Below are 25,669 nucleotides of genomic sequence, written 5' to 3'. Positions count from 1 at the left end.
ATAGCAAATGAGTTTTCTGATGAACAGAAAGACCACTGCCTACTGCCAAGCCTGCATTAACATCATTACTCTAAAATCTCACAAGTCAGTGCATTCAAACATTTCTACACACACAGACATATGCAAATATGCACAGGTACACATTTCTACACACACGAAGAGATGTATAACTATCATCCAATTTAACCGCACAAGAAAATTACGTTTTTGATTAATGAAGTGTGCTTCTGTAAGGCTATGCAACTAACAGCAGCAATAGGTTCTGCAGGTTATGCACATAATTTGTGTGCAGCAACAGTGTACAGTATGTTCACAGTGATTCATTTCATAAGAATGTGTGATCTATTGTTGGTATAGTTGCTATGGAGGCGGCCATAGCTTAGTCCGTGGGGACTTGGATTGGGAAACTGAGGGTCAAGTTCCTGGACAGAGTATGGACCTGTTGCTTGAGAGGTGTCAGTTCACCTCCTGGGCACTGCAGAGGACCCCCACACTGCTCCTCGGGCGCTGGAGCTGCCCACTGCTCCCAATACTAGGACGGATGAATGCAGAAACTACACTTTACTGTGTGCTGTGCTGTGTACATGTGTGGCAATAATGTCTGATCTACATTCACATTAGTTTATTGTTAGTATAACAGGATTACTCTGCTTGAATACAGCTGTGTGTACGCTGCAGTCAATAGTACTGGCAAATGGTAACATTAGCTCCAAAGAAGAGAATGTCAAGGTCACCTCTGTTTCACACATTTCAAGAGATACATAGTCCTATTTGATAGACAAAAACACAGTGGAAGTCTGCTGCCACAAAGGAGGGCATACTGAAGGACTACAGATAACAATAATCAGGAACCACTGTCATTTCAACTTTTATGACGATTTAATGTATTATGCTCTGACCTTGGAATATAACCATTTTTTTTCATGGGATTACTACTGTTGCTAAAAACACAAAATATTCTGAAATGCGTATGTTATAAAATATAAACGAAGCACACACATTTAACCTTGATCCAGCACCTCAAGTGGCTTTTTTCTTCTTCTATTTAATGGAACTGTATGGACTTCTCTGTCAGCCTCTAAACCAATTATATTCAAACCCTCAGCCTTGGCCAATCATAGAAAAAGAAGGTTGCTTTAAATACAAAAACAGGTTAACACAATTAAGTCCAATGCCATCTAAACTGCAGTGAATCAGACTCCATGGTTGTGCATTCAAACTGATTCCTTGCTGGCTTTACATTAGAAACCACTGCCAGTGCCATGAATTGGAAATGGACAAATCCAACTAAGAGGGAAACGTGTCTTTTACTTGTATCTGTGTAACAACATTCATGTCTACAAGCATGTTTAAGCGAGAAAGGTCATGTTTGTTTCGTACACATTGCGGTTGCTATAGAAGGCAGGTGACTACAGGAAAAATGCATCTTGATGAATCGGCACCATTGGTGTAAGCGTGGGGAAATACTATGGGCTGAGCGGGGGATCGGTCAAGTTGAAAAGTTGAGGAGCGGGCCAGGGAGGATCAGGGGGAGTCCAATGCCGTGTGCGAGTGGTAAGGCAGAATGGGAAAGGAGGAGGTAAGAAGGCATGGATCAAGGAAAGACAGAAGGAGAAGAGAGACCAAGATAAAGGCAAGGGGGGTGTTGAAGGAAAAGGGAGGAGGGTAGAGAAGATGAAGGGCAGAGTGTGTGTGTGTGTGTGTGTGTGTGTGTGTGTGTGTGTGTGTGTGTGTGTGTGTGTGTGTGTGTGTTCTTCTCCGAGGCTCACATAGCCTGGAGATATGAGGTGAAGACAGCCTAGCCTTGGTGATCACAGGAAGATTTTACCATATTACACACACTTTCACAGACAGAAAGAGGCCTGTGCAGATCCTGTCAAGAGACAACAGCTGTGATAGGTACCTAATAGGTTCTGTTCCAGCTCTTCCTCTGCTCTACCTTCTTCATCATGCACATCCAAGTGAGCATAGTCATACAGTCTAGCTCAGATTACTGAATGTATGGAAGTGCTTTCAAAAAGTGCCTCACATGTGTGTGTGGTCATTTGCTGCTGTCGCCTGCGTAGACAATCAGAAAATCGCCTTCAGGGCCAAGATTTTGCATCAACAGCACGTTTTCAATTTAGAAAAGACTTAACACTGATGAAATAAATAGGCACAATTGAAGTTTAGTCAATTTGATCCCACAGCTCTCGTTAAGACTTGATTCTAGCTCAATTTGAGGGCCTTGACGTGACAAGCAGAGAGTGGGCCATCAGGCGCCGCTGGGTTGTCCAAACAAACTGTATTTTCTGCAGCGTGTCTAGCATTGTTGGCACTAGTCAGGCCTCATTCGCAGCCATTCAGTTGATTGAAAATGTTGAATTTGTGGTGGATAATATCAGTGACACACAGAGAGAGAGAGAGAGAGAGAGAGAGAGAGAGAGAGAGAGAGAGAGAGAGAGAGAGAGAGAGAGAGAGCGCTGCCTGACTGCTCAGATAAGAGCGGGGGTTTCAGTGAGTTACAGACAACTATCACCGGATTACTTTTCATACTTAAACTGTGTGTGAAACATAATAGGTTTTAACATTTAATTTTTTCAGAGCTTCCTTTCTACTATCTTCCTTGTCTGACTTGTTAGCATCTAATCATAGCCAACACATCCTCAGTAAATCAATCCCCATAGTGTGACCATGGCAACCACAGGTGCCACTCATGGGGGAGCAATGGAGGAGCAATTTTATTTTTCTGGTATCTGAGTGCTCTGAATTCCAAAAGACCTCTTCAAAAGCGATAATGAGTGTGAAGTAATCAGCATCAGTTTCTGGGTTGGATTATCTGGCATGAGTCAATTAACAGCATTTGTGATTTTATCTAGTTAAACCTGCATCCTCGTAATCTATTGAATGCAAGGTACTGATGTAATCTTTAAGTGGAGTTGTGCTGGTAGCTGTGACAGCTGTGTGGCTTGCTGTTGTGACACACTGCCACCACTGGGGAATAAACGTAAACCAGCAAGCCAAGTGTGGTGCGAGTTCAACAATGAATCTATGCAGGCTTGACCTTAATCTACTAGAATATTAATTATAAGATAAATATCATAATACACAACTGGCATGATGGAGAGTTACCTTGGCCTCAAGTGACTACGTGTGTGTGTGTATGCGTTCAGCTAGCGTGCATTTACATGGTGTGCTTATGAATCATGTTTCACAAAACTCTTCAGTGATATTCTAATGTGAATCACATGGGGGAAAAACAACCAGCACAGCACATCCACCCTGCATTCCAGATTGAGAGGAAAAATATAGAAAAATCCTACAAATGTGCACTGTTTTGCCTGAGGCAATTGTTTATAAATGCAAGAGAAACATCTGTTTGCAGCACAATCTTACAGTATTCATGCACTTGGGGCGAACAGGATCATTAACAAGGAAAGTATAATCACGCTCTTCAACCTAATCCTGGCCCTTTGTCAAAAAATGATGATGAGGCATTTAGCTACAATAGTTCTCCCCCTTCACATGTATCTTTTCCAGAGAAACAATATATTCATGCAAACCATGCCATGCTTTTCATTAATATGTTAGGACACATTCCCCTCAACCCTCGAGAGCAGCGGTAAATCAAGGCCAGTCTAACCTCACAATGCTCTGAGAGGCAGCTAATTCAGTTCCTCCCTGCAATATGGCTTCATTAGATTTTCTTAAAATTACTACAATGAGTTTTTAACTGGTTGAAAGTCTTCCTTTAATGCTGATGTCTCTATATGACCTAAGCAAATGAGACCATCAGGAAATAGGTTATTTTTCTTTATAGTTATTCTTAATGCCTTTCCCCGAGTCTGATTCCCTTCAAAAACAGATGAAACTATTTATACCCCGAAGACCAAATGTTTACATTTTCACAGGCAAAGTTTCACAGTGAGCAGAATGTTGTCCAGTTAATTAAAAGAAACAGGCAGATTTTTTAAAGTTATATTTTGTGGTTGTGGCTAATACTGGGGCAGGATCAGAAAAGAGGAAAAAAAAGAAGAAATGACTAAAGAGCAAAACTAAAAGAGCTCGGATGAAAACCTTGGTCGGTCATTCAACAGATGGGAAATATTGCCAGATTTGAAATGATTCAAGACCGATCCTGAATAAACCTTCTTCTTCCTAGACTGTTAACTTAATTTATGAAATACATTGTGAGATGTGTTTTTTACATTGGTGGCTCAAACCAAGCTAGCTAACGCTTTGGCCAACGTTAGCTGGATGTAGCTCACATGAGCTGCATTGTCAGGCAGAGCAACTGCAAAGCTTTCTGTGATCATGAGCATGATGACCAGCAGGCACCAGGCAACTGCCAGTGGTTTTTATGAAGTTGAGAGGCTAAACCACGGAAGTGAGTACATCTGTCTATGACCAGGCTTGCTCTCCCAGTTTCCAGTACAATACTAAAACAAAGTTTACTTTGTTTCAACATTGTCAGTTATTAATCTTACATAGCTACAAATCGATACAATACCTTGTCGCTACTATTTATTAATATACATTATGATATAAATCCTGCAAACAGCTGTGTATAATATGTGTGTCCTTGTGACAGCAACATAAACAAGCCGTTGAACACGATTCTGTTCTAAAAAAAACATCACCTTTTCAAATTGGCTTCCCTGAGGGAGATGCACCACTTGGAGGTAGAGAGAGTTTGACAAAGAATGGAAGATATTGGTGCACCTACCGAGGCAAATGTTGACAACATGGCACAAAGGGAGCATAAATATTCTGAAAACCAAAAGTAATGTGATTGTGTCCATCCGTTGAATGGCATTTAAAAAGGTTTAAACCACCCTTTCAAATAAAATCAATATTATCTTGTCATGGGCCCAGTTTATTCCGATCAAGATCTTTACATGAAACATGGCTGTACAATGCGTCATGTAAAACGATTTACACAACTCTTACCTCCTCGTTCCAAAACGCAAAGCTAATGAGCATAGATTAACTGGTAGATTGAGCGATTTGCACACATGCTTTGCTCCGTCTTCACCATGACAGCTCAACACCCACATTACTGACTGTTTTCTGTGGTCCCTTGTTGCCAATTGTGTTTGTGATTTTCATGGACTCAACAGAACTATTGAACAACAATCTGCCAACAAAAAGGCTGGATTGCTCTCTATGGTTTGGGAACAAGTTGACGAGCATCATAAAATCGTTCAAAGATCTGCGGGTTGGTTCTTTAACCTACATTTCATGACTGAATTTGCATTTGGAGCAGGGTAACTGGCCGCTAGGGCAAACATGGAATCAGCTTAAACTTGCTCTCATCAAACACGCAGACACCTTTATCTTGATTAGGGGTCATTGATAAAGAAAAGCAGGATTAGGGAATTTAATCCTGAATGACAGGATGAAGGATTTTAATCTTGCCAAGATGTATTAGTGCTTTACCTGTTAAGACTTCTAAAAGTATGACATTACATCCAGGAAAGTGAAGGTGTACAGATTTACAATGTAAGAACTAGAGACTGTGAAGATGTATACAATAAGTAGTGGAGTTTCTATAAGTAAGGCTAACAAGTGTAAAATGATTACTTTTAATTAAGCCGAGACATGTAAACATTCAAACATCAATCAAACCCAGATATATCTGCCTTCAAAATTAATTATATGTTCTCACATGTTTCATTTTTCTTGCGGAAAGTAGGGAAGGAGAGAGATCATTCATTATTCCACATCCAGAGAGTAAACTATTGTTGTTAGTACTGTAAAACGTGAATAAATGAATAATCTGACACCGTTGCCTGAACGAAAAATTATCAGAAACTGTTGTTTTCTTGAAATTATAACACAGTTAATCCTGCTTTTTGAGTTTAGGAACCTGGGGATATGAAAAAGCACACGTATATGGCCTGTTGACCACTTAACATGAAGACAAGGACATCTGCTGTTCAACACATCTTAGACTGTGAATTAGCAGCAAGCTGCAGCCCTGAATATTATAGATATTTCTTCAACATTAAATTAACCCCCTCTCTGAACATAATAAATCCAATTTAACCACAAGGACGTGAAAACATTTTAGCAACAGATAACGCTTGGGAGTCAAGTGTCCAAAATTGTTCAATCAAAAAAAAAAGCCTTTCCAGCAGGTGCAAATTACATCAGTGTGAAATTAAAGCCTGTCAAAGGTACAGCTATGAAGTAAAATTCAAAAAGGTTATGAAGAATGAATAAACACAGAGGAAATAGAGGATTAAAAGTGGTTTCATTGCTGATGTCTCAACCCCGCAGCTACAAAGCTACAGCTACTTTGCATATTATTATTGACTTGGGCCCAAGATGATATCGTTTTTCCAAACGTGCATTCATGAGCATACAGACGCAGATACAAACGCTCACACACATAACAACACCCATGCCCATGTGCGCATGTACACACACACACACACACACACACACACACACACACACACACACACACACACAAAGACTTATTATGAAATTTCACAGCTCGCCTGTGTGGAAATTTTTCCTGATTAAATTAAATTTACTGCAACTGGGGTTTCATCACCCAATAACAGGCAGGAGAGCTGAAGCGCTGATACACGCTTTGTTCACCATGCACCAGGAGAATATCAAAGCATGCCACATATCCTCTTTATTTCTTCCCCACCATCTCTTTCTTCATGCCTCTCTTCTCCCATCTCCTTCATGCACCTCTATCCTCACCTTGGACCTTACCTAATCTCTGCCTTCATTCAGTCCTTTTATTCCCCTAAATCTCTTCCCCTCCTCTTTCTCGCATCCCTCACCCAGCTGTGTCATGTAAGACATACTGCCTAGCCCAGCAGAACAGCAACAGCCCAGAGAAGAGACTAACATCCTCGACACTCTACAATGACAGAATATCACTGGCCAACAGCCTCCTATGGTATATAGAGCACCATATATATATATATATATATATATATATATATATATATATATATATATATATATATATATATATATATATATATATATGCTCTATAGACCATAGGAGGCTGTTGGCCAGTGATATTCTATATATATATATATTCTCTCTCTCTCTCTCTCTATATATATATATATATATATATATATATATATATATATATATATATATATATGTATATATATATATATATATACGTATATATATATATATATATATATGTATATATATATATATATATATATATATATATATATATATATATATATATATGTATATATATATATATATATATATATATATATATATGTATATATATATATATATATATATATATATATATATATATATATATATATATATGTGATATAAAACAGTTTTACAGATGGTGCCTCACTGTGTTTCCAGACAGAACTGGACATTAACACAAATCATTTTCACACTTCCTCAGAATATTTAGGCACTTTCCATAGCAGCACATGCAAAGCATAATACATCATTTATTTGTAAAAAATAAAAAAATGTCATCAGAAAGTCCTGCTGCATCTAACAATTGTATTAATTATGGATGAATCTGACAATTATGTTATATATTCAATTAATATGTTGGTCCATAAATGTCAGAATATAGAGAAAAATCACAATTTCATAACGCCCAAGGTGTTATTCATGAAGATTGCATTTTCATGAAGACGAGGAGAAAAGAAGAAAAATCTCACCATTTAGAATTTAGATCCAGAGAGGGTTAAGCCGCTTAAAATAATAAAATCTCTGATGAAAAGAGGTGTTCTGTTGACATTTTTCTTCTTGTTTCATCATTGCAAATGAAATATCTCTAGGTTTTGGACTATTAGTCAGAAATGGAAAATTGTGATTGGATTTTTCACAGTTTGACATTTTATATACTAAAAGATTAATTGATAAATTACAAAAATAATCTTAAAATCTTGGTCACCGGTTGCCAGTTGTGTTTCAAATTGGTTGCCTAGCTTCAAGAGGCCAGACCTCATCTAATACGAGCTGGTCGGACGCCAAGAAGACAGAGAAAGAAAGGTGCTGTGGTGCCGATAATAGAGTAACTCTTTTTTTGTTGAGAACTATGATGGACCAAAGTTTTTTTTTGTCTTCATCTTATGTGTTAAACTTACGCTAAGCTCAGTACCTTTTTGTCAATTGTGGAAAGAGAGTTGAGCTCACAAGGTTTCAAGTAAAGCCTGAATCCTTTCTTGTTGTGGGCAACCAACAGCGCTCACTGATGTTGTGACTTGTTTATGCTCTGGCTGTGACAGCTATAAAGCCTAGCAGTATTTAATGCAAATTATTTTACTAGCTGTGCAGATAGTTTCAGTTCTGTATTACACAAACATGAATAATTGCCAGTAGGAAATATAGGACAATCTGTGTCTTTTTCTTAAGGTAGAGCTCTAATTCTGAATGAAAACTCCCCAATATAATTACCATGGCTTAAATTAACTGAATGCTGTCACATGTGTCTCACAAACACACCCTGAGCCAGAGGTGGCTTTGCAACCTGTGTTCCCAGGTGGGTGCATTTGTGTTTAAAAATGACTGCTTCATCAACCTCTGAGTGGCTATGAATAACAAGAAACATTCACTGACTGGTCTGAGCTACCCGGCAAAAAACATTGAGGAGTTGCTCAAAACAACAGCCCACAAAAGACATATGTTATCAAGCTGTTAGGATAACGCTGGTCAATGGACGTGTGCCAGTCCGAAAACTGGAAGCTTGACCAAAGCGTGGAAACACACAACAGAAAGAAAAAAAACAATGGTTGACACTTAGATGTCGAAAAGATGGATTGATGGTTCAATATTTCTTTTCCCCCTCAATCTTGTCTCAGCCTTAAGACAGGAGTTTCATGCTGTTTCTTCACACCTCTTATTTCCCCCTTCTTTCCAAGGAATGCTACTGTTTTCTGCGCATGCAGTTCCTTTTGCACCAATAACTAGCTTTATAAGTGGTTTCACTCAATCAAAACTGGGAAATCTCCCAGTGCTTCGGTTCAGGGTCAAGTGCCTTGTGCATGGAGGCATCAGCAGCAATAAATAATAGAGGAGAGAAGAATGTTTGATGACATTCACCTCCATTGCCCCACCAAAGAAGTAAAAGGAACACCCCTGTCTTTAATCATTGGGTCCTGATTGTTTTGCATCATGTATAATTGCACTTATGGCTATATTTAATTCAACAGTACAGGCTGATACTAAGGGCTAGTTCAATCGATATAATAGGATAGGACAATGTATTTAAAATGATTTACCACAGTTTTGCTCACACTGTGTATTTCAAACATGCAATGTAAAGCATGCAAGTGTATTTGAGGATACTGTGTATCTGTTCAAGAGAAAACAAACGCAGCTCCCCCTTTCCCCACATCTCTCATCTTAGACAACACAATGTAGCTGGCCTGAGCGTTTGATGGCATTTAAAAGGTATGCGTATACATCAAGAGACTGTAATTCTTACATTTCTTTACCATGCCTTCAAACATGAGGCTGTCATCCCAAACAGAAAGACTACAAGAACCGCTGAGAAACACATGTGGTTTTAGTAGCTTGCAGTGTTAAGTAATTGCTTTCTCTTGTGTTTTTCCATTTGTGCCTATAATGTCAAAGCATTTTAAAGTTTCTTTTTCAAAACACCAAAAGGGGACATGTATTTTAGCCTAATCCTCCACCATACAAAATGCCCTCATTTATAGTATAGAGATGTTGTTACAGGGGTAAAAGTCCTGAAGCATTAAAGTAATTAAATTAATAAAAGAAAAAGTAGTTGCTAGGCAACTGCTGATGCAGAGTCATTGGCTTATATTGAGTGAATACAATGTGAAGGTAAATTATTCACATAAGGAATAAGTTATCAAGGAAATATAGTAAACAAAGACAACTAGGAATTATTTGTTTCAATGCTGTGGGCATAATATCACAAGTATTGTTTTTCTATATAATATACATTTTCTTTTCATAAAGGCTGATCAGAATAAAATCCCCCAAATGCATGTTTATGTTTACCAAAAACACAACATTTCATTGCTTTACAATATACATTATATATTTGAGTACTTATAGATTGTGGTTGGAATTGTTTAAGAAGAACACATTCTAGTTATAACAGTAACACTACAGAAGGAGAATCAGGTTTGAATGATGGGCCACATTCGCTTGTTTTAAAAGGCAAACAGGCATTTAATTTGGTTTTCATCCTGTGACCCATCAATCAGATTTGACCAATAGACATTTTGAGAACCCCTATAGGGTTGTTAAATGACAGGATTCAAACAAAGACACACACACACACATGACAGTGACTGATTAGAGGCTATATGAACAGTGTGAGAAAGATGGGGAGGAAAAATATGAATCATTGGATTTGACATGTTGTGCCACCACCTGTCAGCCAAATGTTTGTCAGGGTTTGGAGGAGATGACAAGTCAGGGAGGGTCATGAAGGAGACATGTAGCCTCATTACATGTGGCACATGTAAGTGGGCAGGAGCATGCACACACAGGGCCACATAACATGAAAAACACCAAATTAATTGCCATATCTTTCAGAGATTAATACATGTTACAGTCCAACTTTCTGCACACACACAGCTCATTATAAAAACAGACAAAGAGCCAACTAAGAACTGTGCATGCAAGTTCATACTTCCATGAACAAAACAAACAAAAGCAAAGGATGATCCCACAATTCATGCAGATGAGGCAACACAACCCAGTTATATTTAATAAGTACAGCTACACAATTCATCCAATAATTGTTATTTATTTTAGTTTGACCCACAGTGGTGGACCAACGGAAAAAAACTACATTGACATTCCTTGAGCCACAAAAGTAGCATGGCCATTCGAACATGCTGTTGTTATAAAAGCCTTTACAGTATGTGGCCTATGTTCACAGCATTTGGCTACAGGCTGAAACTGACCCCTCCAACTGCTAAATGCTTTGCCAGTGAAGACAGGCCTTTATTGTAGGGACTCTGAAACTGGAGAAGACGAGAAAGGATATAGAAAGCAATCAATAGGAGCCAAGGGAGCAAGTTCTGTGTTTTCGCACATAAATACACTTCTGCCTCAGAAAGTGTGTAAGCTTTACAATGGACCCTTGCCCTGCCTTTGATCTGTCCCTTCTAAAGAGATTTCAGACAAATAGGCCTGAGTCTTCTAGCTAATGCAGGGCCCTGCTGAGCCACGCTGAGCTGTGTGGGTGCCACCTACGCGCTGCAGCTTTCTGTCTCTTCATCTTTGTGCCTCGCTTCCACACCTCCTCACAGCTTGTAACAGTAAGGGCTCACCCACATCTCAGAATATGCCACTATTTCAGCCTTGCTTGAATATTAGGTCTATGTTTTGATTCTTTTGATTTGAGCCGAAGCCAGTGTTTCAGGATACTGAAACTTTCGTGATGAATATTTAACTTTAGTTGTCATTTCAACCTGACTCAGGGTTAGGTTTAGCTTGACGGTCGTGGACTCGGGCTAGCCAAAGGGACAGCTAGTATGTGGATAGCTATTCTGGTGTGACCTTGCTGATGAAGTACAAGTAACCCAAAGGCATGTCGGCATTCAGGTCCCACGAGACCAAAGGCAGGTGCTGGCGTGGTTTGTTTTTCCGAGGCTGCGGGCCGTCACGAACGGTCACTTTGGGATGAGCGATCACAGTGTCAGGTACACCCTTCGACTTGTATTCGATAGCTTACCTACTTATCTACTTGTACCAAATATATCATTCATCTTGTGATGAATGATATATGATGACTTCATCACACTAAAACGGTGTTAATAGGAATTTTTTATGAAGTCGAAATGAGCCGTATTTGGCACAGATTTAGGATTATTAGGTTGAAGTATATTGTAGCAGCAGGTAGGGTTGGTTATCAAAGTAGGTACGTTTAAGGGTACCAACCTACCGTGATGTTTTTCTTAAACTTACCTAAATGGTTGTGTTGCCTAAAAATAAGTGTTTTTGTTTTGTGTTTACTGCAACCGTAGTGGAGCGCAGTTTGATACAGGTTAGAAAGTCAAGCCAAAAGTCTCAAATGATAGTGAAAATAATTGTTGTGAACACTACACTGTGTGTGTTTTTTCGGTCTATATACTACGTCATCACACTTCCGGAGCTTTTCCTCAGATTGACACAGATGGGTTTCCTTTGAAGTTACCCCATGATTCTTTGGGACTGAACGATATTGCAATGTTTCGAGTAATATTAGCTTTACAGTTACATTTAGTGAATTGCTAATTCAGCTTGTGAATCATTGTACTGGATATACTGTACATTAAGTATACGCTTTTTGTTGGTGCAACATCATTGCTAACTATTGCCCATTAGTGCTGATAAGTAGCCACTTGTGCAGTGTAAGCCTTTTGTACATCCAGGAAATTTGTTTATGGTGAGAGCACAACTGTGAAGGAAAAGGAGACAGATGTTTGAGGCTTGATGTGTTATACATTTTAATTGAGAACAAGTTAAGGTGCTGATTTAATCTCTCTGCCCCCTGTTTGCAATGTGAGCTGGCCAGGTATAAAAATTCAGTACCTCTACTATCATCATAACTAGATAAACTAGAGTCTAGACCATATATGGATAGTATTTACTGAGGTGCGATTTTTGCCTTTGTGTGTGTCAGCATGAATATCAGTGTGTCTGCATGTTCACATATCTGTTTTCTCTTCTATTCCCAAACTCTTCAGAGGGGAACTTGCTTTGTCTAGCATCTTCTTTTCCCCCAGAGGTGCCTGTACAGTAGCATTTTACAGGTAGGAGGCGCCAGGGAATTCACAGCAGCTGCAGCACTATTACTAGATACCACTCAGCAGAAAAAATTAGGGGCAACTTGACATAATAGTTCCCGACAAGACTTGATGGGTAGATGGTGTTATACTCTCTCTGGGACTTTGGGAATTATGTCATATAGAAATGACCATGTACAAGAGGAGAATTAGTTCACATAGAAAAACTGTTGTTGTGGCATCTACAGAATTAAAGTATGTGTGGGCTGGGACTATGTGTGATCTATTTTATTGCCGTTAACAATAGCAACATTTAAGGCAATTAAAATATTATTCATCATCATGAGTAGGCAAGATCATTCATAACAAAATCCTTGGCAATGTGTTCCACAATCAGTGAGCAGCTGGGAAAAGGCTACCCTGTGAATATTCTCATTCAACTGAAAAAAAACAATGAAGCTACTGCATTTTCTGAATATATCAGGCATTCTTTTCATAAGGGTTTGACACATAAGGGTTATAACGTGTTTCCATCAAGGACGAGACTAAATGGCAAAACCATCACCACTATTTAACAGTAACTTTATAAATAGGCATGAATACAAAAAATATGCTTTTCTCAAAGACCTTAATTTCAATACAAAGCACAATAACTGAAGACTTAAACTTCATTATCATCGTGAAATACATACAGTACATGCAATATCCCTTCTGCATTGAACCCATCCTAAGCCTTTTTTTTTCAGGAGCAGTGGGTGGCCTAAAAGTGCCGCAAGAGCTCGCTTAAGTACACTCAACATGCAGACAGCCAGGGATCAACCTGCCGTCTTTGGGGTTAAAGAAGGGGTCCCCAACCACCGGACCGCGGCCCAGTAACGGTCCGTGGGTCCCATGGTACCGGGCCGCACAGAAAGAATGAATGAAAACAAATTTGGGAAAAAATGTCGGAAAGACGTTTTATTTTGAAAAATGACCCGATACATCCTGGTCATCTGAGCCTCTTGGCACACGTCAAGAAGCTCAGATGCACAGACGTGTCAAGAGGTCACGTGATACGTTACTCCAAAAATAAAACGTAAAAATAAGTTTCAACTCTGCCAGTGTTCTGGATTAAAATCAAGGCAGAATATCCTGACACTGCCAAAAAGCTCTGAAAACCCCGCTTCCATTTCCAACATTCTGTCTTTGTTAAGCGGGGTTTAAGTCACGAAGTAGACTGGACATAAAGAACACACGTTGGGTGTCTCCCATCACCCCGAGATGGGACTGGCTCGTTGCAGAAAAAGTAGCTCAGGGCTCCCACTAATTCAGCGTAATGGTGAGTTGTATTTTTATGCACTTTATAATTGTCTTCATGCCGGTCTTATAATTTGATTATGTCATATTTATCAGGTCATATTTATCGCCCACACCGCGAAGGCCGGTCCGTGAAAATATTCGTCTTACACGAAACCGGTCCGTGGCGCAAAAAAGGTTGGGGACTGCTGGGTAAAAGGACAACCCGCTCTATTCACTGATTCACAACCGCACCCAACCGTGCCTGACAAGGTGGCTGGAATCAAGTTTAATTATTTCCATTCCCTAAAATGCATATTTTCAAGAACATAAAAAAAAGGGATGAAGGCGCGGTGGTATTTTTCACCTTGATTTCATTCTTCTTTTAAACTTCTTACTGCTGAGTATTACGCCAAAACCCCCACATATCAAAACAAAGTACATTTTAGGGGTGAAGGTATGTGCAAAAATGTTTTCCCTGTAATATCGTCTCCACTCCAGAAGATGGGAATCTTGAATATTCCATGGGGGGTAGCGCAGCACAAAGAGGTGAGAGAATCATGCTCCTACTGATCTTGCCATCTGTTACACTGGGATTGATTTCTCTGGCATCTGGCTGAATGCTTGTCTACATTTCAATGACCTGCATCTATCTCTCTCTCTCTCTCTCTCTCACACTCTCTCACACACACACACTCTTGTACTTATTTCCTTATGAGGACCATATACTGACTACACACAAGGAGGCACTTGGACGGCTTTAAAAAGCAGAATTGTTTTGGGATATTTGTGTTTATGGCTCAGTATGTATTTCAATAAAATGACAATACACTGCTGCTACAGCTCACATTCACTGGGCTTCTAATAATCTCATGAATTACACCTCAAATAACTGTCACAACAGTTCTGAATTTAGCAATTGCTAATTAAATATAATCAATCTGATCGATTAACCAATCTGCAGAAAGCTAAATGGCAGAACAAGCTCATATTTATAAATGCAGTACATATAGCATCATACAGAGCTCAAAAACCGCAAAACTGACCATAACAAGATATAATCATGCAACATCCATCCATACATTATCTTTAACCGCTTATCCTTAACCTGTCCAGGGTACAGAGTTATAGTTATTCTTCACTATTATTACCTCAGATCTGTCACAGCCCTTAACCCCTTTTCTACTATTTTGGAAGAAGTTAATCAAATGTCTCATTAACTTAGTGTAATTATTTGTTCACAAAATGCTCAACAAATATAGTATATTCTGATAGGTTTGTGTAGTTTGTCAGCCTTTTAATGGTCTCCTTCACTTGCATTGACACCTCTTTGGTCCTCACGCTGAGAGATCCCTGGAAATTCAACATTTTGAATCATCTCCAGACCTTTTTATCCGTTCAATTTGTCATGAAATAATGAGGGAACCGGCCACACCTGGCCATTAAACCATTTTGAAGACAATTGCCCAATTATTTTTGAGCCTCTGAAAATGTGGGGGACTGTGTACAAATGGTTGTAATTCCTAAACAATAATGCAATAGTTGTGTTATATCCATTGAATTAAATATGAAAGTCTACACTTATTCTACACATATTAACTGCGTAATTTCAAATCTGTGTAAAGTCGTGTAAAGAGGGAAATAAGAAAAATTGTGTCACAGTCCAAATACTCATGGCTCTGTCTGTTTTGACAACAGTACAATTGAGAAAAATGACAAAAACTGACTTGTGTTTATCTCATCAATGCAAGCAAGAAGCGAACTATAGGGACACAGCTACACGGGAGCTTAGTTAACAGGCTAGCTGTGCTTATAAGGGGTGATATATGTGATGGCATGTGATCATAACGTCGTCAGTCATTCCCACATGACATGAAATAAGGCAGGCACTTTTCCTTCTTTGATTAATTGTCCAGCACCTGCAAATCATTTGTGGACATGCCAGTGGGTCTACCTTACGTTTGTCTAGTCATTCCTCCAAAACACTTTCCATTCAAATAATGTTTGAGCAACAGAAGAAACTGTATTTGTCATATTACATACTTTTTACATACATACATTGAAATAGGTCTTCTGCATTTAACCCATCCTTAGCAGGAGCAGTGGGCTGCTGAAAAGCACCCGGGAAGCAACTAGGGGTTCAGTGTCTTGCTCAAGGACACTTCGACATGCAAACTATGGGGAGACCAGGGATCGAACCGGCTACCTTGCAGTTTCAGGACGACCTTGCAGTTTCAGGACGACCACCATGAGCAACAGCCACCCCTAAAGTGAGGACCAATGAATCAACTGTCTCACTGAAATTGAAGCCAATTTCAGTGAGACATTGTCTACATTTATTTTTTTTTCTAGTTACGATTCACCTTGAATTATTAGTCACAGTTCAGAAAATCTGAATCTGATCTGAATCTTCTGATTTTTATTTTTTATTTTGCTTAATTGAAGAAAGCATGTCCAAACTTTATATTACTATTACCATTCATACGCACATGAGCAGTACAATTACAACAACATAATTCACCTGTAGGCAAGAGGAATGGAGCGTTGAAACACAACCGTTGGCTAAAAGAACATATTATAAAAGTTAGTTTTTTACATCAGAGTATTTAAATATTTAAAACAAAAATCTGTAATTGAGAATATTACAAATATTAAGACATTAAGCACATTCTCTCTGAAACCATCTTGTTGTGTCAACCAAGCAGTTAGCGTAGCCCCCTACTGCATCCATACGTAGATGTTCTGCATTTCTTCCAAGCTTTGGCCTCATGGGACAACGGTTGAATGCTGATCTGAGGGAGCAGGGATGTGTTGTGTGGGATACAGAGTTGTACACTGTTCAGGGGGGTCCAATTGAAGTCCTACTTCAAACACCATGTTACCACATTATGTGGGAGTGTATGTACTCCTCTGCATTTTGAGCTATTCATTTGTTTGCTACATTTTCTAGCCGATCTCATCTGAAGAAATACAGGACTGCCAGCAAAACAATGACTGTCTTCAATGTTTGGATTGGTAGAGGGAAAGAAAAGGCAACTCAAAGTGGCAAACAATCCTTGACCTGACATTACTGAGACGAAGAGCATGCAATCATCCCTAAGCCTCTGACAAGAGAATGGTAGGGATTGTGTGGCATCAAGAAAGTTGTACCGGCTGTTTCAAAATATACTGGGAAAAATCAAACAAAAACCTTTCATACACTCATATTCACCTGAAGTTTAAACAAGTAATTTAAAGGTGCCAATTGGGAGCATTTTGATTGACTGCTCTCAGCATGACGTCGTCTGTCAGGACGGAATTATTACCTGACATATGACAGCACTGCAGAATGGTGGCCGTGACCTAGCCAGTGGGGCATGTTCACATGCACTAACATGCACGAACATGCACTTTAAGCATACATGGCCAACCCGACTATTTCAACAAAGCAAGAAGAAGCTCAGATTACAGCAAACACAAATTAAGAGCGACTTTAACTGCTGCAGGTAGACTTTAATCCACTATATCTTTACATGGCAAATAGTTGTTTGCTGCTATCAGAATGTTGTACAATGCTGAATCAAATAAAAGTCAGCATTCTTCACACTATTTTCTTACTTAGCCTTTAGATGAAACATTTGATGTGTTCTCTTATTTGAATACACAGTGTCCCTCCACCTACACTGTCATAACCAGAGTACCTAATAGGTGGCTAGCCAGGTAGTTATCCTGATGCATTCTGCTATGGACTGTCTGAATATAAAAAAATGGTGTCTGCAGTAAGTATAACAACAGCACTGTGAAATGTTGGGGGATTGGGGATATACTGCTGGCAAAGGCAACAAAGGCAAATGTTATAGAGCCATAAGGGTGTTGAATTGGCACACAATACTAGCACAACAGTCATACTTGGAAAACGTGGTCTTTAAAAATAGATTATAACTATTTGCTGACGCCAAAAAGTTTGATATTGACACGTGTTGTAAGAGTACCTGTATGGTGTACAGACAGACAGACAGACAGACATATATATATTGTCTTCGGGATTCGATGAACAGTGCATAATTTGATGCACTGCTCCCAGAGCAATTTAAAAATTAATTATTCAAATCTTCCAACATTGTACCAGAACAGTAGTGTGCACTTTAAGATATTGCCTTTGGCGCCATCTAAGCTACAGTCGTCAGTGTGGATAAAAACCAGCAGGTGAAAACCAAAGCGGTATCATTATTTGTGTAATATGCAAGCAATTGTAAATATTGTATATGCAAACTGGGTATAGTCCAGAGACATTAGCAAGTCTATGACACTTTATATTATCCTTTTATGTTGTACTCCCTTCTTGGCCTTTGTGTTGTTACAATGGGAAACAGTATAGAGCAACAGTAGAGATGTACTTCATTGACAGTGTCAATGGAGAGCCAACACTGTCAACACTGCCCAGATGTGGCCTTTAGATATCCAGACATCCTTACCCATTCTGGCTTTCTCATCATCATCGCCATGAAAATCGTGCATGAGGTAAAACTACACTAGCCGTTTAATGACTAATGCTCAGTTCAAAAAAAATGTTCAAAACCAGAGACATTGATTTGGGATTACCCCATCGGTACACATGAGACATTCAATATTAAGAGACATTCAATATTGACGGTTGAATTGGAGCCTAGACAAGTAGTCCCTGCTGCTGCAAAGGTTGATGCTCTTTTGCACTTATTCCTATGAAGCTATGAGTTCAGATACCGGTTATTACTATAATATCTGACAGTTCTAATTAGGCAAAGACACCCAGCGCAGCTATTACACATACATTGTGTACAAACTCTTGGAGAAATGTATTTGATTTAATGATGATGATGCAAGACTGTCAAAATTGCACCTCTGATTGTATTATGATCGTAAACACCTGTACTAGCTATGTCCCTGTAGGATGACTGTATGGTAATGGAGTACAGCATGAATGCTATATCCACATCCAGTAAAACAAAAAAATTATGTGGCAGGGCAAATTACCAAATTGTTTCATCAATATATAGTGCACAGAATTTACGAGGGACTTTGGATGATAAAAATCTTCATTTAATTGTTAAAGGCCACGGAGATGCGACACAATTTCTCATTTTGTCACTTGTTTCCAGTCTTTTCTAACCCCTGGTCATTATTGTGCTAGAATAAAGTACACCATACCTCATATTCTTTTTTATAAGGTGCTAAGTTATATACATATGATACTAACCTAGAAAAAAACTTTAGTTAAATTTCAGCTGTTTAAAAAATAATACATAATCTATTTTGAAAGAAAGATTTCAATGGTATGGAGACAATCATCTGATCTGTTTTATTGTGGAGTTGTCTTAGTTACTTTGGTTGAAACATTTTCATTAGGATAAGACATATAGAAACTGTATATCTGTATGTATTGGGCTTGTTCAAGTGTCAATATGTTGCTATGATTACACCGATTGGCAGTAATGTGTTTCCATAGACTGTATTATTGGTAGTTTATTGAGTGGGTGAGTCAAAATGTGCTGCATTTGTGTTGTGTTGGAAAAGAAAAGTCAACAAAATGCTACAACACGTCCATGTTTGGGAAGAGGGGATCTCACTAGACAGCTGCTACTCTAGCCTTGTACACTGTCCATTGGGCACTATCAACCCAAGCGGCCATGCTGCCTTCAGGTCCGGTCCCTGTAAACAAACTCAGAGCAGCAGACAGGAACTCAGACCAGTAAACAGGGCAAGCTAAGCAGGAGGGCAATCACAAGAACAGCAATCACACTTGAAACAAACTATCTTTGCATTACATCGTCTGGCCAGTTAATGAACAGTATTCACACAGATTATGCTATAAAATGCTGTGCTTGCTTAACAGCTGCAAAATGATATATGTAAGGGAAACTAACATCAAAGTAAACAGACAATGCATAACTAAATAAAAACATGTTTTTGAGGAAATTGGATAGTGAAATGAAATAAAAGAAGGCTGCAATGGTAAAATCATTACATGTATACATACTCAGTCGATTCCACTAAAATTCAGAACAAACCCGCATTCAAACTCAATACCTGTAAAAAGTGCTTAGCTGGTAAAATTGTACACATTCAGTATTGGACTCTGGTAGGCAGACAAACCAAACGTATTAAGACTGTGGCGTCATCTTAGGATGTGCACCATCTAGCCCTTTGTTTCACTGAGCCAGAGAAACAGGCTCTTTGCTACATTGCCATAAGGAAACTTCATTCTTTGACATATCCATTAAAATGCAGCGCTGAACCACAGCTAATAAAAGGAGACAGAGGACAACAGCATGACCACCTAACGGCATCATAAAGTTAGTGAGGGGAGCATAAATAATGGAGCACTCATTTTCTCTAAACATGTTGGTCTAGCTGCTCGAGCTTTCTCGGTAGCACAGGTTTCTGGCGGGCAGCATGGAAATCAGTTTGGAATAGCGGTACAGACTCGGATGGAAAATGTATGAATACCATGCCACTGACTATATGAATTAGGTGCATTGGAGCTGTAAAATAGTTTTAGTCAAAAAGAAAGTATAAAACCAATAGTTAAAGAAATGTGGGAATGGACTACAGTAAAGGCATGATGGAGGCTGGTTTTACCCCGAGAAATGTTCAGATTGATGATGATTTCTTAAAGTCATAGACTTCAATAGTTGGTATTTCTAGCAAATAATGTAATGAGGCCAACTAGCGACTGTAGGATACGGTAGAAGTAATGTATTCATTTGTATTAGGAATCAAACCCAGAATTGAAACCTTGGATTAAAATGAAAGAGGCCTAATGGTGGTGCTAAATTAGATGTCTGTGTATCAAATATCATGACAATCTACTGTGGTTGTTGAGATATTTCACAAGAAAACACAATTGTGAACATCATGGAGGCATGAGACGAAAAGTCAGAGGGTCACAAAAGTAATTTGGTTTCATACTCTGGGGACCATGGTTGTCTGTAAATAATGTCATGGCAGCACATTCAGTGCAGAGATGATTCAGTCCAGACCAAAGTTGCAGACTAACCAACAAAAAAACCTCCTAATACCATATTGCTAAAGTGGCTAAAAATCTAAACACTAGATTAATGTAAAAAAAGTCTGAGCATAAGGTTTTAAAGATCATTCACACGTGTGTATCATCCGTCAGTGGGTCTACTTCAGTTCTCTGTCAAACAGCACTGCTCAATGACTTCCCTCAACTATTTACCGAACAGCAGAGTAAACAGACACACTGCAGGGGCCAGCATACCATCTCACTACAGCCTCAGCCCCAGCACACCCCTCATACCCAGAATGAACATCTGCAACCCCCAGCCATTGATCCAACCATATGCACCTTTTGCATCCTTAGTAAATTATTTTAAGCTATGGTCATAAAACCGCCTACAGAACAGCCAGTTAAGTCATAATAGAAATATTCGGTCCTGAATGCCCTTCCCTACCACAGGAGTAGATCATTGCCTATCTGTCCTTCTACCCAGCATCATTCTAAAAAAAATCCCCAGATCACTGATTTACTGTATTTCTCTCGGTTATGGGACTACTGACTGAACACATAATCTTACATGCATGTACAAATAATACCACCATCAAGCAAGTATTGCTACAAATCAAGTTTTCACAGTAGCCATGGAAGTCTGTGTGTGCGTATGTATTGACTTTTATTTCCATTTGAGACAGTGGACTGCTACTGTCACGCTGATGAGAAGGTGCCATGTCAGATTTGTGGATAGTGTTGCATTGGTGAGACGTACAGCCAGGATAAATCTGGCCAGTGTGAAAATGTGGGAGGGGTGCAATTATGTCGAGACGGAGAGACAAAGAAATGGCAGTTTATTTGCAACAGCAAGGACACAGTTTCTTAGGGAGAGTGATAATTGGATCTGTTGGATGCAGAGAAAAGAGGCCGCTGTGCTTTTTTGTCCCTTTTTCTCTCCACATGTCCCTTTGCTGGGCATCACTCAGGGACCAATAACCAAACTGTGGATTAAAGTATCAAAATTGATGTTCACTCACAATATCAATCGTCAAAGTGAAGGCTTGAATTCGGTCAGTTGTGTGTGTGTGTGTGTGTGTGTGTGTGTGTAGGAGGAGGAGAAGAGAGAAAAAGAGAAAAATGGCGGACTTACTCTCGTAAGTGATTATGACACGCAAGACTTAACAATGGAGTAGGAAAGAGAAGGGGGAGCAAGAAGGCAGAAGGAATCACATAGAGGAATAACGTCATGCATACAATGTCGGTGATGATGCGATGATGCTTACCGGGGGAATAAGATACACAATAGAGGCCACGTGTGTATGAAATAAGTGTGATGGTGTGTATATGTGTGTATGTGTAGGTGTGTGTGGGTAAATTGAAAAGAAAGAGGCTTTTAAAACCAGGCAGATCGTCATTGTGTACTTTACTACAGTAACTGTAACTTCATCACACAGAAGCCTGACTAAACTTAGGCTCAGCAGTCGTGGTACTGGACCGTTAACTAATAAAGTACAGTTTACAAACTTTACTTGCGGTGGCGGATTTAAAGCTGACTGAACGGGACTCAGCGTTCCGTACAATGCACAATAACACAGTAAATGGTACAGTTAACCAGGGACCTTTTGATTGCACTCTCTCGGCGGGTTAAGCATCAAATGAATCCTCTATATGGCAGTGTATCAGATTTGTAGGCGCAAAGCCTAGAACTTGAAACCTTAACCGCTCTGTATCGGCAGGTTAAACGCCGCACTGACTTCCGTCTGGCAGCAGAGAAAACAGCAAATATTGACTAAAATCATATTATAAAATCTATTGAAAATCAGTGATCTTCCTTCTGCAGGTTAAAGTGGGGGATTGATCCGCCCCTCTTTTGGGATCCAAAATGGTCTATTGTTCAACCAGCGATGTTAAGACTATCACGTCGGGATTTTTCTTTAAAGGCACCAACGTTGCGTTACCTCCTTTCATACGAATTGAGTCGTATTGGACAGAGTGAAGGTAAGTGTCGATTTACATAGCGTTGGTGACGCCATGGCTGTGTCACAAGGACTCCCTGGGGTTCCACAATGAGTGAGGTGTTCAGATGTTGTGGCACAGGTTGGGAAAGGTCAAAGGTAGATATTTTACGAGTGGATGCACAATGCTGATTCTTCATGAACCAGACCACCCTCCACCCGGAGTTGATGCATTCTCTCGAAGACCTTGGCTCGGAGCTCTCCTTTACGTATTTCTCCCATCTCCTTTCAGGTTAAATTCAGCCACACTAGTGGCACCAGAACACACATGCTTGTACTGGTAACCTACCCTGATGTGACTGCTGGCGAGGAAGACGTGGCAGTTTCCATAGTGCAGAGATGCACTGTCACAGCCAGACGGTGCAATCCTCCGCTTTCCGGAGATAGGCCAGAGACTTTGGGCCTGGCAGCTGAACTGTTGTGCTTGGAAAGGTTAGGGCTGCCCCTGCAGTGGTGCACACTATCCAGGGCACTAGAGTCCATTCAACAACAGTGTGTTACACAGATGGATGGTCCGCTTTAGAGTGTTGGTGTGTGGAGAAAGCCTCAGCTCCTCCTGCATTGCGTGTTTACCTATCTTCATATGTTGTTCAGTATTTAGGACTATGGAGAGAGATCGGCTTCTCCATTTTGAAGGAGGTCAGAAGACAAAACCTAGCACAAAGGATGTCAACGACAGCATTGCAAACCAATAAACATTGTTTTCTATGACTGGCACTCGTCACAACGGTTTTCTCGCTGTGCCAAAAAAGCGTGGACAGGGCGCACCGCAGACCACATCCATTGTGAAAGGCCATGACCTGTGCGCTTTGTCTCACCAACTTACCTTTTTATTAAAGAGGACTACGAGACAGTCATTTTACAGCCTATTCTCTCTTTTAGAAATACAAGTAATATAAAAAGAACAAAAACAATATTGATCAATAAAAAATCCTTGTTTCTGTAAACATTCCTGGTAAATAAACAGTTTCTGATTCTGATTATTGTAGTTGCATATTGTAACCCTATATTCTATGAGTATATGTGTAGCCATCTAAGCTGTGGTCCTCTGTCTCCACCAATGGCAGTTGAAGAAATGCTTATTTAAATTGGGAGCAGAGTGTGCAGGTCACAAGAGCAGCAACAAAAGTGAGCCAGACCTATACTCGTAGACTCTAGAGCAGAGGCGGGCAAACTACGGCCCGCAGGGCATTTTAATCCGGCCCGCCGAGTATTATAATTATTATAACATAAAAAAAAAAAAAAAAAAAAGTTATAGTAAAGACCGCTGTAGCGCTTCTCCGTTCCCAAGTTCAGTTTCCCGAAGCACGATTTTTTAGGCTTTCCGTGTGTGTGTTCTGCTGCAGCAGTGCTGTGTGCGCAGCAGAAGGCATTACAGCGGTCTTTCTGCTGCTGGTCTGTTGTGGTCATCGTGCTTTGGGAAAATCAAGTCGGGAACAGAGAGGCGTTACAGCAGTTTGTACGCGCCGTGCGGACCGCTGCCTGCCGTGTTCTGTTGAACTAGAGCGACACACAACACTTGCTGTGCTGCGCTGGTCAATTCCACCCATCCCCCACTGATCCCACAGACAAGGCGACACTTTTTTATTTTTTTTATTACCGTAATATACCGCAAACCACTGAAAAGCTCCACTTCTTAGCGGTCAGAATCCTTTTTAATTATGTCGTAAAGCGTTAACTTTAGAAGAATTACGGTAATATGAATCACTTTCTGTCGCCGGAGACAGGGTTTGTACTACAACAGGTTTAGAGTTGTAAAATGAACTGACAGCTGCATGCAGAGTATTTTTCCTCAGTATAACTAACATAACTAACCACATTCCACCCTGCGCGCTCATGTCACGTGACATATAGGGTTCTGTCTGCCAGCCTCCTGCCATCCTCCTGCAGTGATCCCTTCTGTCACAATGAGTGGACCCAAGAAGAGAAAAGTCGACAGTGAGTGCAGAGTCTTTAAGGAGTGGACTGCTAAGTATTTTTTCACCGAAGTACGATCAGAGGCAGTATGTCTTATTTGCCAAGAAACCATTGCAGTATTCAAAGAATACAATATTAGCCGCCACTTTTTCTAGCTAACTATGCTAGCCAACAGTCAACGACAGAACGGGCGGCTACTGCTAAGAGGTTGGCAGCCAATTTAAAGAGTCAAACTGCTATACAAGAATCAAGCACCAAGGCAAGTTTTTTGCTAGCATTCAAAATAGCAAAAGCCAGCAAGCCTTTCTCTGAAGGAGAGTTTTTGAAAGAATGTATGGTAGAAACAGCAGGTCTCTTATGTCCAGAGAGCAAAAACAAATTTGAAAAATTGAGTTTCTCACGCAGAACAGTGACTCGGCGTGTAGAACAAATTGATGAAGATTTAACCAGCGAGTTGAACAAAAAAGCGGAGTCATTTACGTTATATTCTCACACCGCCCCCTGCCGGCCTCGCCGTCGTCCAGTGGAGAGCCACGGGTCTCAGACCGCCCAGCACCCCCTGTGGCGGACCACAGGCTCCCCACCTTCCCTTTGGCTCCAATAATCTGTTTTACCAGATACTCTCATGTGGTCTGCATTTGGGTCCGCAACATTGTCCTCCCGTGACAGGTTCACACAAACACTCTCCATCCATCTGATACTGGCCCGGCCCGTCTGTCAATTTTTTTTATTCAATGTGGCCCCTGAGCCAAAAAGTTTGCCCACCCCTGCTCTAGAGTCTAGAGTTACAATA

The sequence above is a fragment of the Taurulus bubalis genome (assembly GCF_910589615.1).
Source record: "Taurulus bubalis genome assembly, chromosome: 10".
Classification (NCBI taxonomy): domain Eukaryota; kingdom Metazoa; phylum Chordata; class Actinopteri; order Perciformes; family Cottidae; genus Taurulus; species Taurulus bubalis.
Note: the sequence above shows the minus strand (reverse complement) of the source record.